Source organism: Nicotiana tabacum, chromosome 6 (genome assembly GCF_000715075.1).
Source record: "Nicotiana tabacum cultivar K326 chromosome 6, ASM71507v2, whole genome shotgun sequence".
In the NCBI taxonomy this organism is placed as follows: Eukaryota; Viridiplantae; Streptophyta; class Magnoliopsida; order Solanales; family Solanaceae; genus Nicotiana; species Nicotiana tabacum.
In genome coordinates this window covers 20,732,269-20,745,346 of record NC_134085.1, presented here as the reverse complement: position 1 = coordinate 20,745,346, position 13,078 = coordinate 20,732,269, and the positions used below count along the sequence as shown (strand labels likewise).

Sequence of the window (13,078 nt, the reverse complement as noted above, 5' to 3'; positions counted from 1 at the left end):
GACAAAGGTTGTTTCTAAGTCACTTATGATCTAACCATTAGCAAATTCGACAAAGGAACTCCATTCAAACAATAAATAAAAAAACGTAGGTATTTTAAATATAAAATTAAAGCACAAAAAAAGAAGTTAAAGATGCATTTCAAGCATGAATCAATAATCTCATAAATTAAATAATCATCAACAGTAAATCATCGAATTATCCATTAACATTTAACAACTCGAGTATCTAACTTAACATATTGGTAATTTCAGAGCTTAGCAAAAACGAAACCTCAAACCAATTTAACAATTACACATGCTACATTTATGATCTTGAATAGAATCAGAAAATGAACAAGTAGGATTTTTATTCATGATTCTTTAGAGGTTGGCAGAAATACATAAACGTACCTAGATTGCAACATTTGATCTAAAGCAGTCAAGTAAAGGCGAAGGAAAGCTGGGGCTTAGCAATGAAGCAGACAGCAACGAATCAGCCTGGGAAAGCTCAGAGTACGACCTTCCATGGACTCGGAACTCGCCGGAAAATTCAAATTACACCAAAACTCGTCGGAACTCAAATCTCTTGCTTTTCATTTCATCTCGTTTTTTAGCCTTTATGCTATGTATTCTTTCTCTATCTTTTTTTTGTGTTTTCTGATCTTTGAAGTAAAGAAAAGAAACTGAAGAAGCTGGCTCTTTTTTTTGCTTGAGAAGAAACAAAAATGGTGGAAAAGTGGGGAGCAGTGGCTGAGTCTTCGAGGATGAAGATGATAGTGAAGAAGGAAAATGGGAGCTTCTCTGAGATGCGCCGTTTGCTGGGTTTCTCAAGGGTAGGGATCTGATCTTGTTCTTCCCTTTAGGTCTCATATATCTAGGTTTTTTAAAGGGTAAGGGCTTTGGGTAGGCTAGAGTGATGGGCTTGGGCTAAAGGGTTGGACTTGGGTTAATTGAATGGGGTCCATCTTAAGGATTGGCCCAATTTTAAATAAACAAGACCAAACATCTTTTTTTTTTCTATTTTCTTCTATTATTATTTCTTTTTCTTTTCTTTAATTAATTAATTAAAAATCTAAATTAAACTACTTTTGTAGAGATTAAAATTCTTTATTTATTAAAACAACTAATTAACTTAAAACTAAGTAAAACACTAATTTCTAAAGACTAAAAGTTAAATATGTAAAAATGACAATTTTTATGATTTTTTCTATGATTTTAAAATATTAAAAATGCATGAAATGCAACTAAATAAAGAAAAATTCATAAAAATCAATAAAAATTATTTTTGGTCTACTTTTAGGAGTTATCTTCATGTAGGGCAAAAATCACGTGCTCACAGCTGCCCCTCTTTGCTAGGGAACACGAAGGGTTTTCGAGCAAAGATAAAATGAGCAATTATGAGCAATTTTTGCCCATTTGGAAAACTCCATGAGAAGCATTTTTTGGAAAAATCTGACCGAACCTTGCTTCCGAGGTTGCCTAAATATCCTTGGCTATAAAGGAATCAGGTCAGTGTAGTTCTGGAAGTTTTGGTAGCTGGGACTACCGAGAAGCTGTTATTTCACTGTTGTTGCTGCTGTTTCTGCTTGCTGAGCTCCTTATTACACCAAAAGGGAAAGTAAAAAGCTAAACTAGCTAAGTCTATCAACTACGAGTTACAAGATTCCTATCTATAAATCTCTTGAAGCTTGATCTTGAGTCTTAGCTGGTTCTTGATGTGGACTCCGATCTGAATCTTGATGCTCGTTAGCTGTAGGTGTTGGTTCTTTCTTCAGCTTTGGGTCAAGAGGGGACATGCGAAGCTTGTGACTTCAATCATATCTTGAGAAGTCCACATCTTTCTCGGCTTCAACCTTTTAAATTCACTTTTTTGTTCTTTTTCTTCTTTTCTTTATTCTGGATTGAGACTCGTTCTTTCGGTCATCTCGAACCCTGTGCCTCGAGGTCAGACCTGCTCAGATGCCAAAACAAACAAACAAACGAAATTTTTCTGCCCCAGTTTTCACTAGGAAAATTTCGTGAGTTATTTGTGACAAAAGTCTGAACTATTCCTCTCTTTTTTTTCTTTCTTTTTTTTTGTTTTTTTTGTTTTGTTTTTTTTAAAGCAAATGAAATAAGAATTGCATCTATCCAGAAAGGAAAAAATCAGGGGATGGAGCCCTATATCTAAAATGTCAACTTAGAGATTGGAGCCCTAATGTTGGCGAAAAGGCGACTAGGGAATGGAGGCCTTATGTCTAAAAAGGCTCAACTCAGGGATTGGAGCCCTAATATTGGCGAAAAGGTTACTAGGGAATGGAGGCCCTATGTCTAAAAGACTCAACTCAGGGATTGGAGCCCTAATGTTGTCAAAAAGAGACTAGGGAATGGAGGCCCTATGTCTAAAAAGGCTCAACTCATGGATTGGAGACCTAATGTTGGAAAAAAGGCAACTAGGGAATGGAGACCCCATGTCTAAAAAGCTCAACTCAGGGATTGGAGCCCTAATGTTGGCAAAAGGCGACTAGGGAATGGAGGCCCGATGTCTAAAAAGGCTCAACTCAGGGATTGAAGCCCTAATGTTGGCAAAAGGTGACTAGGGAATGGAGGCCCTATGTATAAAAAGGCTCAACTCAGGGATTGGAGCCCTAATGTTGTCAAAAAACGACTAAGGAATGGAGGCCCTATGTCTAAAAAGGCTCAACTCAGGGATTGGAGCTCCAATGTTGGCAAAAAAGGCGACTAGGAATGGAGGCCCTATGTGTAAAAAGACTCAACTCAGGGATAGGAGCCCTAATGTTGGCAAAAAAGGCGACTAGGGAATGGAGACCCTATGTATAAAAAGTCTCAACTCAGGGATTGGAGCCCTAATGTTGGCAAAAGGCGACTAGGGAATGGAGGCCCTATGTCTAAAAAGGATCAACTCAGGGATTGGAGCCTTAATGTTGGCAAAAGGCGACTAGGGAATGGAGGCCCTATGTCTAAAAGGCTCAACTCAGGGATTGGAGCCCTAATGTTGGCAGAAAAGGTGACTAGGGAATGGAGGCCCTATGTCTAAAAAGGCTCAACTCAGGGATTGAAGCCCTAATGTTGGCAAAAAGGCGACTAAGGAATGGAGGCTCTATGTCTAAAAAGCTCAACTCAGGGATTGGAGCCCTAATGTTGGCAAGAAGGCGACTAGGGAATGGAGGTCCTATGTATAAAAAGGCTCGACTCAGGGATTGGAGCCCTAATGTTGGCAAAAAGGCGACTAGAGAATGGAGGCCCTATGTCTAAAAAGCTCAACTCAGGGATTGGAGCCCTAATATTGGCAAAAGGCGACTAGGGAATGGAGGCCCTATGTCTAAAAAGCTCAACTCAGGGATTGGAGCCTTAATGTTGGCAAAAGGCGACTAGGGAATGGAGGCCCTATGTCTAAAAGGCTCAACTCAGGGATTAGAGCCCTAATGTTGGCAAAAAAAAAGCGACTAGGGAATGGAGCCCCTATGTCTAAAAAGGCTCAACTCAGGGATTGAAGCCTTAATGTTGGCAAAAAGGCGACTAAGGAATGAAGGCTCTATGTCTAAAAAGCTCAACTCAGGGATTGGAGCCCTAATGCTGGCAAGAAGGCGACTAGGGAATGGAGGTCCTATGTCTAAAAAGGCTCGACTCAGGGATTGGAGCCCTAATGTTGGCAAAAAGGCGACTAGGGAATGGAGGCCCTATGTCTAAAAAGCTCAACTCAGGGATTGGAGCCCTAATATTGGAAAAATGCGACTAGGGAATGGAGGCCCTATGTCTAAAAAGCTTAACTCAGGGAATGAAGCCCTAATGTTGGCAAGAAGGCGACTAGGGAATGGAGTCCCTATGTCTAAAAAGGCTCAACTTAGGAATTGGAGGCCCTATGTCTAAAAAGCTCATCTCAGGGATTGGAGCCCTAATATTGGCAAAAGGCGAGTAGGGAATGGAGACCCTATGTCAAAAAAGCTCAACTCAGGGATTGGAGCCCTAATGTTGGCAAAAAGGAAACTAGGGAATGGAGGCCCTATGTCTAAAAAGGCTCAATTCAGGGATTGGAGCCCTATTGTTGGCAAAACGGCAACTAGGGAATGGAGTCCCTTTGTCTAAAAAGGCTCAACTCAGGGATTGGAGCCCTAATGTTGGCAAAAAGGCGACTAGGGAATGGAGGCCCTATGTCTAAAAAGCTCAACTCAGGGATTGGAGCCCTAATGTTGGTAAAATGGCGACTAGGGAATGGAGGCCTTATGTCTAAAAGGCTCAACTCATGGATTGGAGCCCTAATTTTGGCAAAAAGGTAATTAGGGAATGGAGGCCCTATATCTAAAAAGGCTCAACTCAGGGATTGGAGCCCTAATGTTGGCAAAAGAGTAACAGATTGAGGTTGGGAATCTAAGCTATCATTTTGTTTGGATTTTCTCCTTTTTTTGAAATGAGTAAATGCGGGAAAGAAAAATTGGAGTGGACTTCCCTTTATATGGATTAAAAAGTTGTTTCTAACACTTGCACACTTCTTTTTTTTTCTGGTTGCACCTGCTTCTTGAACGGTTGCTTTGGATTGCACCTGTTTCAAATTATCAAACAAAGAACAATTGTTAGTTTGAAACGGTGGTTGGTTTTGTGGCCTTGATTGTCTTAATCACTTGATCTCGGCCTAGCTTCTTTGATGAAGATCTCAATTGCAACTGCTTGTTTCCTGGGGACCCATTTCATTCCAGGCCCTGAGAACCTCTGGGTTATTTTTCCAGATTTCGCCTTAACGGTTGGTCGGTGGAACTCAACCTTTCCAACTTTATTTCGCCTTCATAGGCCTTTCATTTTGGCTTCTTTCTTCCAACGTTAATTTCAGATCATTTTGGTACCTTGGCTTTTCAAACTTTTGCCGAGATGGTTGGCCACGTAGGACTCAATGTTTTCAACTCCATTTGCCTTTACGGGCACTTCGATTTGATTTTCTCCTTCCAAGAGTTTTCAGTTTCGGAGCATCGGCCGTCATGGCCAGTCGAGGTCGACTTGATGCCCCTGACGAGGCTGGGTGCCTTTTGGACATTAACTTGTATCAAATGAAAGCCTTGTAAATCAGCCTTGCCATCCTTTCTTTGTCTTAGTTTCAGAACAGTGTTAGACCGAAAGGGAATCAGAGAAAACAGACAAAGGAATTGATAAACGAATTTAGAGAAGAGGTATCCCTTTCGGGGAAAGGAAAGAAGGACTTATCTGGAGTACATGCGGACTTCAATGAACATGACATGTCTTTTGGACTGGATGCCAAATCTGTGTAAACCATCCGACTCTCAGAAATTCATCACAACTTTGCCTCAAAATTCGAGAAACCTTGCCAGGATTTTGTCGATGCTGATGGCTGTAAGGATCTTCTTTTCGATCAGTGGGGCCCTTTGCAGGTTTTCACTAGCTAACCTATCTCATTTCTCTTCTCACCAGCACCTTATAGTGCCCGTGTGGGTTTTCACTAACAAGACTCTCTCATTTTGATTTTCTCTGCTTACCATCGCCTTACGGTGCCCGTGTGAGTTTTCACCAATAAGTCTCTCTCATTTATTCCTCTTATTTTGTTGTATCAGATCCAAATAACTCCATCCTCCCATTTTGAACCTCTTTGCCGATTGATCAGAAGGACTTGAACAAGGTTTGGGGTAAAAATAATTTTGATTGAATTACAACTTTGGAACGTTTTGGGCGGGATCATTGCCGAACCATTATAACTTCTGCCCCAGTTTCACTTTTTGGGGGACTTTGAATTTTTATTTTGGTGTGACTGAACCCCAGAAAGATGCTGCCTACGTATCCTTTCGGAATCAAGTCGAACGTAGTTCAGGAAACTTTTGTTTTTGGATTTTCTTTTGTTTTTTTTTCTATTTTGTTTTCTCTTTCTTTTTCCTTTCCTTTTCATTTTTTCATTTCATTTTATCTGTCTTTTCTTCCTTTTTTTTCTTTTCCTTCTATTTCATTTTCCATTTTTCCAATTCTTTCTTTTTGCTCTTCTTTTTTTTTCTTTTTTTTTTCTTTTTTTTTCAATGAAACTTTTAGGTTCCAATGAGGGTAGTCAAAGAACGGTAGCCGACTCAAAGGGTTTGCAAAGGGTTGATAGTGTTTGGGTAGTGAGAATAAAAGCCTTCTTCATCCCAATCGGAGAATATTAATGCTATATGAAGGATCAAACAGAATACCTTTTGACTGCATTTGCATTGATAGTTGTTTCAGGGACATTTCCTTTGACGTGTCCCAAGTACAACACACTCTTTTGGCAGTACTCTTGTTGCAATGGATGGACCTTTCCAATCTAGAACCAATTTTCCTTCAGATGTTCCAACTCTTTGTTTTATTTCCTTAAACTTTATCTTCATTGCGATCTAATCCTTGATTCATTATTTCGAGGTTTGACAGCTTTCAGGATCTGGGCATGAAGTCCGCAAGCATGTCATATCTTTGAAATCTGCATTTAACAAAACTAAAAAAAGAATAAGAAAGAAAAATGACAAGATTAAGATAAGAGACATTCCTAGACAATGAAATATTAATTTCATTTGATTTTTGTTTTTTTTTTAATTTTTGAAGATAGAAGGGCAGAAAGTAAGACAATAAAGTAAAACGTCCGGATCACACCCTGAGATAATCCGGACGCAGAAAGGATAGCAAGACTGGCTACCGAGACTCCCGTCTAATGGGGAACTATCATGTTTGGTGATCATTTTCTGGCTTTTCTCCTGTCTCGGCAATGGCTGCAATGGCCTTCAATGTCGAATCAAATTCCTCAGCTTCACAAATCATTCCGACTATTGGCCCGATGTTGTAGGCAGGCCACAGATTGTTTATCACATCAGGAGCTTCTTCTTCCCGAAAAATAATTCTTTCAACTTCAATCAAACCCTCAACTACCCTTTTGAGGGTCCAACAGTCCTCTGTACTGTGTTCCACTGCTCTAGAGTGGTATTCACATATAGCATCAGCTCGGTGCGAGGGGACTAAGGGTTCAGCCGGTTCGGGGCCACTAGCTGCAATAGATTTAGCCTGATTAACTTTTGGAACAAGCTTGAATACGATTCACCAATAGGGGTGAACTGATTCTTTCTAAAAGGGTCTCTTGGGCGAGGATTGTACTGGGGAAGATCTGGTTGGGGATTATATGGAGCTTGGTAAGGATGGGCATTTATGGGAGTTGGAGCTCGATTTTGTGTATAATCTTGTGGATGCGTGTAAGATTGCACACCCATCACCTCATAGGGAGGCGGTGCCACAGCATAAGCATCATCTTGAAGGGGATAATAATGTGGTGGGATGACAGAAGGCACATATGATTGGCTGAATGACCTGCGCGCACCCCTCGAGCTTGACACCATCATGGCTCCCTCTTCGAACCCATTTTTGTTCATCAAACCCTCCAACAAACCATTCTGAGCAGCCTGTGATGTGGCCTTAAAGGCAGCATGACTCAAGATTCGGCCCATTTTAAAACCGTTTTCAACCATTTCCCCAATTTTGATAGCCTCAGTGAACGGCCTACCCATAGCGGCCATCATGTTCTGAAAGTAGTCAGCCTCTTGGGCCTGCAGAAAGACCGTGACCATTTCAACTTCGTCCATCAAAGGCTTTACCCTCGCAGCTTGCTCACGCCATTTGACAGCATATTCACAGAAGCTTTCCGTGATATTCTTTTTCAAATTTGACAAAGTGTTTCTGTTGGGAGCGATGTACACATTATACTGGAACTGGCGAACAAAATCTCTGGCCATATCGTCCCACACATGACACTGAGTAGTTTCTTGATCTGTATACCACTCAGAAGCGAATCCGGTGAGGCTTTCCCCGAAATAGGCCATTAGCAGATCCTCTTTCCCACTAAAAACCCTCAACTGGTTACAGTATCGTTTCAGATGAGCGACCGGGTCTCCGTGCCCATCGTACTTTCAAACTTTGGCATCTTGAAGCCAACTGGCACGTGGACATGGGGAAACATATAGAGGTCAGAGTATGACACACTCTTTTGGCCACTCAGACCTTGCATGTTTTTCAGGCTTTGTTCTAGGCTCTTCATCTTCTGAGCCATTTCTTCTTGCTCGGGATTTTCAACAACCTTTTCTTGCTCCGCCGAGAGGTCATATTGCAGAGGTTGAGTGAAAGAGTATGGGGTCACATATGCTATTTCTGACTGAAGCTGTGGACCCTGAAAGATGAACATTGGAGGCGGTGCCTTTGAAGCCGGTGCCTGGGGGCGAACCACATAAGGCATGCCAGGATCATCGGAAGGCATTGGAGGGTGCCCGCATGGGACGAGCGGGTTGGGCACAAGGGCATTGGTAACCTCACCTGACCTGGGGATCAATTCAGGGAACCCAGGGATTGCACTTGGAGGTTCCCTACCATTAGACCAGGCTTCCCACATTTCCAATATGTGAAGACACAACATCTTGTTCTCTTCAGCAACTGCTGATTCTAGCTGTAGAATAGCCGATGCTGGGCTATCCTCAGGACCGATGATTGGTAGATTGCTTGCGGAGGCCATATGTGCCTTTGTGAAGGAGGGGAGACTAGACTAACAACAAAACCAACCACCAAAACCTGGTTAAATGCTTGCATATCCAACAACCTTGTTAGTTTTGAAACATTTAACATATAGAAAATCGCACGTTGGGATGCAATGCACCTAATAGTTAAACGCTTTTACCGTGTGTTTGAACGGTTGCATGTTTCATCCCGGCCTTAACTAGCCCTTTTCACTCTGTTCCTCTTTTCTTCATTTCCGCCTCTCATTAATCACTCTTGTTTTTGCCGCTCCTTTATTTTATGGCACTCTTTTTTTTCTTTTTTTTTCACTCTTTTATTTTTTGTCACTTTTTTTTTCTTTTTCTCTTTTCACTATTTTTTCTTTTTCTCTTTTTCACTCAATTTTCTTTCTCTTTTTTTTTTCAGTTTATTTTTTCACTCAATTTATTTTATAGCTATGATCGAATCCGATGAGGATTGCCTACGTATCATTACCCCGCATGAATCAGATCTTGCGTAGTTCGGGAAGATCGAAAAAGGAGTAAATAAACTATTTCTTTTGGTTAGAATTTTTGAAAGAAATGCTTTAAAAGAAAAAAGGAAATATTTTTGATTTTTTTTTGCTTTTGAAATTTGATTTTTGTTTTGTTTTTGAAAGAAAGACTTCTAAAAAATTCATTTGCTTTTGATTTGAACTTTGGAAATTTTAAAAGTAAAAAGAAAATATTTTTATTTGAATTTTCATTTGTTTTCTCTTTTTCTAAAGAAGAAAGAAAAATATTTTTGGATTTTGGATGTTGCCTCTTAATTTTCGAAAGAGAGACTTTTAAGAAAATGTTTTGGATTTCTGATTTTTTTTTATTTATTTACAAAAGCACTTCTAAAGAAAGGCAAAAATATTTTTGGAATTAATTTTTTTTCAATTTTTTTTATGGACATTTACAAAAGAAAGACATCTAAAAAGTATTTTCTTTTTGATTTTTTTTGAATTTTTGGGAAAAATACTTCGAAATGAAGGAAACCTGTATTTTGGATTTTGATTTTTATTGATTTTCGTTTTATTTCTTTTTCCGTATGAAAAACTTCAGAAAGAAGGATACTACTTTTTTTTGAGATTTTTTAAAAACTTCTTCTTTTTTTTATTTGAATTTTCTAAGGAAAAATTTCTAAAGAAGGAACTAATGATTTTTTTTTTGGATTTTTTGAAAATTGGGGTCGGAAACGATGAGGTTTGCCTACGTATCTCACATCCGGTGAGAATCAGACCAGCGTAGTTTGGTCAGATTTGACGGAACAAGGGAAACATGGCACTTGAAAATTTTGGCTCATTTTGAAATGACTTTTCTTTTTTCAGAATTTCGGCAGATTTTCAGGATTTTCTAAATACCTACCTCACTTTTTTTTTTGATTTTCTCTTTTTTTTTTCTTTTTTTCTTTTTATTTTTCTTTCCCTATTGTAGAAGCAGGTCAACATGCAAGCCGAAACAAGCAGATGCGCAAGTAGCACGTAAGATGCATAAGGATAGTCTTTTTCATTTGGGTACACCTGTCCTAGACAGACCCAACCCCTGTGTTGAGTCTCCAAGGTCAAATGCACGTGATGCAAACAAACGTTCCTACTAGGGATCCGACATGAGGCTTGTTATACTAGGTTTAAAAACCTGAGTTTATTGTTCTAGACCTGGCTTACCCGAGCGGACAGCTCGAGCCGAGGGGGGGCAGCGTACTGGGAATACAGAAGCTTCACCGGCTTTACAACTTGTCTGAACCTCGTTCTAAAATTGGATAAGACTCTAGACAGAAGAGAAGTCACACGAAGTGCACACTCCCCAGATGATTTAGAAGACTTAGAGAGAAGAAGAGTTTCGTAGCAGTTAATATACAGTTGACAGAATATCAAAGCGGTAAAAGCGGCATTTAGCATATAGGCTCCAACATGTACAAAAATCAGATAATAAATAAAACCAATCATAACAACTATACTAAGCTCGAATTCTTGAACCCTGTACCGGAGTTCTGGGTTCGGATCCCCAGCGGAGTCGCCAGAGCTGTCACACCTTCTTTTTACACACCCGAAGGTATTACAGGGAATTTTTCCATTTTAAGTGACATTATTCGAAATGAGATTATTTATTTATCAGAGTCGCCGCTTGGAATATTTTAATTGGTGTCCCAAGTCACCAGTTTATTTTTAATCCCAAATCGAGGAAAACTCGACTTTCCTTTTGAAGTCTGCGAACCAGAAATTCTGAATAAGGAATTCTGTTAACCGAGGGAAGGTGTAAGGTACCCCTGGATTCCGTGGTTCTAGCACAATCGCTTAAACTATTATAATTAGCCTATTATCTGAGTTTAATACATGTTTTAACCTATGGTATAATTGTAAATTATTAACCTCTTTTAAATTATTTTTAGGAAGATTCAACATTATTTAAAACACGCCTTGAACCACACCACATGAAATACACCTGCGGTCCTTGACATATTTTTATTTAACGTTGTTGAGATTTGGATTTGGGTCACATGAAGTGCATACCCGAGTTTAAGTAAATTAATTTAATAGCGCGCCTAAAGCAACTACGCACTTTCAAGTTTGCTAGGGCCATGAAAAATTCAACTAATGGCACACCTCGATTTCTAAAGGGTTAAATTTAATTAAGTGAGGGCCATGGGTTTTGGAATTTTATTTGGCATGGCACGTCCCAATTTATTTTAAAAGATTTGTACTCAATTAAAGCAATCTACGGATGTTCATGAATTAATTATTTTTCTAAATTTGAAGTCATTGCAAGGAAATAGAAGACAAATAGTCCCACATTGACTACAACTGATCCTAAAATCGTTTCAATTATCTGCCATTGCATAATGCCTAAAATCAAATAAATATTCAGTATTTATTCAATTTTTTTAGAAGAGAAATACTAAACAACTAATAATGATCATTAATATATTTTTTTTTGTTTCTAAGTCACTTATGATCTAACCATTAGCAAATTCGACAAAGGAACTCCATTCAAACAATAAAAAAAACGTAGGTATTTTAAATATAAAATTAAAGCACAAAAAAAGAAATTAAAGATGCATTTCAAGCATGAATCAATAATCTCATAAATTAAATAATCATCAACAGTAAATCACCGAATTATCCATTAACATTTAACAACTCGAGTATCTAACTTAACATATTGGTAATTTCACAGCTTAGCAAAAACAAAACCTCAAACCAATTTAACAATTACACATGCTACATTTATGATCTTGAATAGAATCAGAAAATGAACAAGTAGGATTTTTATTCATGATTCTTTAGAGGTTGGCAGAAATACATAAACGTACCTAGATTGCAACATTTGATCTAAAGCAGTCAAGTAAAGGCAAAGGAAAGTTGGGGCTTAGCAATGAAGCAGACAATAATGAATCAGCCCGGGAAAGCTCAGAGTACGACCTTCCACGGACTTGGACCTCGCCGAAAAATTCAAATTACACCAAAATTCGTCGGAACTAGGATCTCTTGCTTTTCATTTCATCTCATTTTTTAGCTTTTATGCTATGTATTCTTTCTGTATCTTTTCTTGTATTTTCTGATCATTGAAGTAAAGAAAAGAAACTGAAGAAGCTGGCTCTTTTATTTGCTTGAGAAGAAACGAAAATGGTGGAAAAGTGGGGAGCAGTGGCTAAGTCTTCAAGGTTGAAGATGATAGTGAAGAAGGAAAATGAGAGCTTCTCTGAGATGCGCCGTTTGCTGGGTTTCTTAGGGGTAGGGATCTGATCTTGTTCTTCCCTTTAGGTCTCCTATATTTTGGTTTTTTAAAGGGTAAGGGGTTTGGGTAGGCTAGAGTGATGGGTTTGGACTAAAGGGTTGGACTTGGGTTAATTGAATGTGGTCCATCTTAAGGATTGGCCCAATTTTGGATAAACAAGACCAAACATTTTTTTTCTATTTTCTTCTATTATTATTTCTTTTTCTTTTCTTTAATTAATTAAAAACCTAAATTAAACTATTTTTTGTAGAGATTAAAATTCTTTATTTATTAAAACAACTAATTAACTTAAAACTAAGTAAAACACTAATTTCTAAAGACTAAAAGTTAAATATGTAAAAATGACAATTTTTATGATTTTTTCTATGATTTTAAAATATTAAAAATGCATGAAATGCAACTAAATAAAGAAAAATTCATAAAAATCAATAAAAATTATTTTTGGTCTACTTTAAGGAGTTATCTTCATGTAGGGCAAAAATCACGTGCTCACACATATGATCCAGATAGAGATTGTGTAACATTCCTAATAAGTTGCCGAGACATCCTGCTGTGGAGTGTGCCCTGGTGATCTTGTTCATAACAAGACATAACAAAAGGTGGGGTGTTCGAAAAAGTAAATATTGCTCCTGTACATGCATTGCACAATATTTAGCTAATTTATCTGCTACACAATTCTGCTCTCTGTAGATAACTTGTACTTATGGACTATCCAACTGTCGGAGTACCTGCAATCATTAATAATATTAATAAAGCTCATTGCTGGTGACTTTAACATACCAATTATTGCTTGTGCATCCGTCTCAATGATGATTGGTAAGAGCCTTTATTGGATAGCAATTTGTAAACCTTTGAGGAGT

The 13,078-nt window shown here is 38.5% G+C and overlaps 1 long non-coding RNA gene across 1 annotated transcript; it reads left to right on the top strand.

Moving 5' to 3' along the window:
• Nucleotides 1-90: 90 nt before the first annotated feature.
• Nucleotides 91-12,233, top strand: LOC142181593 (uncharacterized). Its single transcript, XR_012710266.1, has 2 exons — nucleotides 91-3,148; nucleotides 3,364-12,233. It is a non-coding gene; the product is annotated as an uncharacterized LOC142181593 (long non-coding RNA).
• Nucleotides 12,234-13,078: the final 845 nt, after the last annotated feature.